Source organism: Petaurus breviceps, unplaced genomic scaffold, assembly GCF_028583685.1.
Source record: "Petaurus breviceps papuanus isolate PSGF00001 unplaced genomic scaffold, PetGlider_PUasm1.0 188, whole genome shotgun sequence".
NCBI lineage: Eukaryota > Metazoa > Chordata > Mammalia > Diprotodontia > Petauridae > Petaurus > Petaurus breviceps.
Genome location: NW_027185804.1, coordinates 19,888,304 through 19,893,197, shown reverse-complemented (window position 1 = coordinate 19,893,197; position 4,894 = coordinate 19,888,304). Strand labels below are relative to the sequence as shown.

Genomic DNA, 4,894 nt, shown 5'->3' with positions numbered 1-4,894 from the left:
GGCCGTCTCTGCCCAGCTCCCCCCTTCTCTCTCCTCACTCCCTGAGCTGTGACCAGAACAATCAGCGTGCGCTAATAATCCTTCATCACTCATCATCCGTAGCCATACAGTCCCTGAAGCGCTTTAGACTCACCAAGGAACTTAAAAAAAAAAAAAAAAAAAGGCGGCCAGGCGGGGCTGAGGCGCCGCAGGGCCCCGCCCCCTCCCCGCAATGCGGCACTGCACCGCATTACCTCATTGCACCAAAGCTCCGGCCACGCCCCCGAAGCCGCCATTTTGGCATCTTCCACCATTTTGCCAATTCCACAACGACAAGCAAATCTGGGAACACGTCTTTAAAATAAACGCATTTTGAGGGTCCGCGGCCCTGCTGGCATCGCGGGGTCCGGGGGCGAGATTATTTTGGGGGGGGGACGTTAGACACCATGCACGGAGATCCCCCCTTCCCCAAGTGCGCCATGGCTCCCCTCCCCCCCAACTTCTTTGTGCGCCATCTTCGCCAGGCTGGCACCGAGTAGGTGCTTAATAAACGGGCACGACGCCCAAGGAATCCACGACCCCTCAGTCCTCCTCCCCTAAACCGCCAAGGACAATGACTAACAGGGGCAGAACACGACAGTCCTGGCGGTCCCGGGCGAACACAATTCAGGGTGCGGAGGGGCCCGGAGGCCATCTTGTCCAACCCTTTTCATGTTACAGGTGGGACAACTGTGGAGCCGAGCTGTTAAAAGCACTGGCCCCCGACTCCCAGTTCCATCGTGCTGCACCCCGGAAACAACGAGAGGGCTCGCCCTAAGTGGTCGAGGGCATGTCGTGGGGAAGATGGGAACCTGGGGTCCCGGGCTACTAAGCCAGAAGCTCCTCCGCATTGCGGCAAAGTGGGGGAGGGGCGCACGGACCCGCCCAAGGCCACCCAGGGACCGAGGAAAGCGGCGGGACCCGGGGCGGGAGCCCCGGACCGCAGGCTTCCCAACCCTCCCTGCTCCCCCCATGCCCCGCAGTCCCAGCCCGAAGTGTCCCCACAGCCGCCTGGCGGCTCCCGAGCTTCCCGGGCCCGAGATCCAGTCTCCTAATCGGGCCCCGAAGCCCTCACCGCTCTTCTACCTCGGCCTCCGTCCAGTACCTTGCCCGGCGCCCGTCCAGGCTCCTGCCGCGCCGTCCCCCGCACCTCAGCCCCTGGGCCCGTAGCAGCCATGAAACAACAGCTCCTGCACGTAGCTACCAGCAACTCGACCAGCTCGCAACGCCCACCGCTACCGAGAAGACGTCGCGAGCCTGCTAGAGCAGCGCCTTTTAGAGGGACGCCGCTGCCGTCACCAGCGAGAGGGCGCGAGGGGCGGAGCGAGGCGTGCCTAGAGCGACCGCCCTCGCGGCCGCCATCTTGGGATGGGCGGGAGGGCCTGGGACGCCCACGGGCTAGGTCGGGAGCGCAGGCCCTGACTTATGCGCAAAGCGGCCAGAGGCGGGAGAGATGGGACAGTCCCGGGCTGGGCAAGACATGATCTCAACGGGAGAGTGGGGTCAGACGCACCGCTGGTAAATTTGCTCTGCCCCTTAGTGGTCTGAGGCCTAGGGATCTTCCTGCCGGCGGGATGAGCATTCATTCATTCATGCATTCCTTCATTCATTCGTTCCTTCCCCCGTTCATTCGTTCATTCCTCCGTTCATTCTTTCACAGGTCCACTCACTTTTGCCTTCCTTCCTTCCTTCCTTCCTTCCTTCTTTCCTTTTTTCCTTTCTTCCTTCCTTCTTTTCTTCCTTCTATTCCTTCCTTCCTCCCTCCTTTCTTTTTTCTTTCCTTCCCTCCCTCCCTCCCTCTCTTCTTCCCTCTCCTCCTTCCTCTTTCCCTTCCTCTCTTAGGTGTACATCCATTCCCTGAATTCTGATAGGTTCCCAGGCTTCTTTAAAAGGCCAAGTCATTAGTGGGCTGTTAATGCAGAGAGCCCCACTTTCTTCCTGAACAAAGGCCACATCAGCAAAGCACTGGAGTCTTCAATTCTCATTTTGTCCAAAGAACTCACATGTTATTGGGCAGATAGACAGCAGAGGGGAGAGAAGGTATTGGGCATCCCTTTACTCTTCTGAATTCATGGATGCCCAGCAAACACTCATAAAAATAATTGATGACAACACTGTCAGATAAGTACGAACAATGATTGTTCTAGGACGTCAGAAGGAAGAGATTAACCATAGACCAAATTCCCAATTCAAGGAAGGTGTTTGGTAGATTTGGGACTTGTTAAATCCTGAAGAAAGTGAAAGTGTAGAAGAGAGGGAAGGGTTTTTATTTAAACCTTTTAAAAGACCATTATGTTAGGCAAATACACAATCTATTGGGACATGAAGAATAGTTGGTACAATACTGCTTATGTGCGATGAATTGTTTAAAATCTCTTTGTAATTTTACATGTTTTATGCATTAAAGATATTTTAAGGAATCCATAGATTTTATTAGACATTTAATATTAGTTATCTTATAGCCAAACATGAATGTTTTATTTTGAAACAATAGCCAGATTTGATTGAACTCAGGTCCTCCTGACTCCAGAGCTAGTGCTCTATCCACTGAGCAACCTAGCTGCCCGTTAATTTATTTTTAAAAGATCTGAGGACACTTTTATGTTGCTTGTCCTGGTCTGAATTGCTAGTTATGGCTCTGCTGGCTATAGGTTCAGTTAGTCAACAAGTATCTATTAGCCACCTACTCTGTGTTAGGCACTGTACTAAGTGTTGGGGATACAAAGAAAGGAAAAAGACTTCCTACCCTTGGGGAGCTTACAGTCTAATGGGGGAGAAAACAAACAAATCTGTGTGGGTAGCACACACGCATGTGTGTGTGTATACACGCATGCATACAGGTGCACACACGGTAATTGGGATAATACCACACAAAGGGAAGGCGCTAGGATTTAGAGCAATTGGGAAAGGCTTGTTGCAAGAGTTGGAGTTTTAACTGGGATTTGAAGGAAGCCAGAAAAGAATTCAAGCTATGGGAGCCACCCAGAGAAAATGCCCAACGGAGGGTTTTATATTTGATCCTGGTGGTGACAGCGAGCCACTGGAGTGTATTAAATAGGGAGGGTGACATTGTCAGACCTGCACTTTAGGAAGGTCGGTTTGGTAGCTGAGAGGAGGAAGGGCTGAAGAGGCAGAGAAGCCAGCCAAAGGTTGATGTAGGTGTTGAGGGCCTTTACCAGGGTGATGGTAGTGTCAGAGGAGAAAAGGGGCATGTACGAAAGAAGGTAATGTTGATAAGACTTGACAACACATTGGAGATGGAGGGGTGAGAGAGAGTGAGATGACACCCACGTTATAAGATTGTGTGAGTTGTGAGCTTGCATGGCTAGGAAGATGGTGGTACCCTCTGTAGCAGAGATATCAAATACCTTGTGCCATGTTGGGGATTGAAACAGATTAAAATGTAGTTCTTATTTGATTTTAATGTATTGATGTATTAATAAAAAAGAAATACATAAATGTGTGTTTTTTCTAAGTCAATATTCAGCCTGCAAGGATCCTTATGTATTGTTTAGGGGCCTCCATTTCTATTTTTGAGTTTGACACCATTGCTTACAGCAAGGGAAGTTCAGAAGGGGAGAGGAGTTGGGCATGAGTTCAGTTTTGGACATTTTGTTGAAGATATCTACAGGAATCCACTTCAGGATGTCCAATGGGCAGTTGGAGATATGTCTGGAGGTCAGCAGAGAGGTTGGGGATGGATAAGTAGATTTGAGAATTGTTCACACAGAAATGATCATTAAATCCAGGGGAGCTGAAGAGATCACCAAATAAATGTAGAGAGAAGGGACACATTGTAATGGTAATGGGAATCTGAAGATCTTCCCTGCCCCTTGATAGGCTTAAGTGACTCTGAGAACCTTCCCTGGTTTGAAAATGTACTCATCTGGGGCGGCCAGGTAGCACAGTGAGTAAGAACACTGGCCCCAGTATCGAGATGACCTGGGATCGAATCCGGGCTCTGATACTTAGCACCACAGACAGATATAACTGGCTGTGTAACCTTGAGCAAGTTACTTAACCCCAATTGCTTAAAAAAAAAAAAAGAAAATGTACTCCGTCCCCTAATAGACTGAATGTGGTCACTGGAACCTGTGGTGGGAGGCTTGTCCTTCAAGGACACACACCTTATCACTTTGTGATTGGGCAGTGGGTCAAGAGGGTTGTGACATTCTCTGACCCAGGAGAAGGCTATATATACACTGATGTGAGGTTTTGCTTTGGGGCTCACTTTGAGAAGAGTTGTGTGATTTGGCCAGATGAGACTCTCAGCCATTGAGCTACCCGGCTTCCCTCTCTGGTAACTGACAGGTATGGATGTAATGGTCCGACAGCTGGAATCCCTGTCTGCTGATCTGTTTCTCTGAATTTTTGTCTGCTTGTAACTTCTGTTTGTATTCTCTGAAGTTCGGGGTGCTGACTTTTCCCCCTGAACTAGGTAAATGATATATATGTTTGATTAAAGCAAGATTGTTAACCCATTTTAAGTTGCTTTCCTTTAGAAAAGCAGATCTAAGAACCTCTGCTAGCAGCCATCCTGGCAATGCTGGGGTGCTTGCTGCTACACACATAAGGTTAATGGTTGTGGCCTAGAGGAAGATCCACTGAAGGAGGCTGAGATGGGGTTGTCTGGTCAGGAGGAGGACAATGAGGATGGAGCGGTGACAGAGAAACCTAGATGGAAGAGAGATCGAGATAAGGGTCTTGGTCCTGAGAGCTCCAGAGAGATGGGGAAAAAAAAAAAGCTTTAGTTTCTTCTTCTGTAAAATGAAGTAACTTCCGAGACCTACTTCACAGAATGGTAGTGGGGCTAAAATGAGATAAAACCACTTTGCAAATTTTAAAGGGCTATATTAATGTCCATTATGGTTTTATG

At 49.4% G+C, this 4,894-nt stretch overlaps 1 protein-coding gene across 1 annotated transcript in view; it reads right to left on the bottom strand.

Moving 5' to 3' along the window:
- The window catches only part of ARL14EP (ARF like GTPase 14 effector protein), an 11,745-nt gene extending 10,459 nt beyond the window's left edge, over nt 1–1,286 (bottom strand). The window contains exon 1 of the mRNA XM_069091353.1: nt 1,124–1,286. The gene's annotated coding sequence lies outside the window, so the exon portion shown is untranslated. The remainder of the gene's footprint in view (nt 1–1,123) is intronic.
- Nucleotides 1,287–4,894: the final 3,608 nt, after the last annotated feature.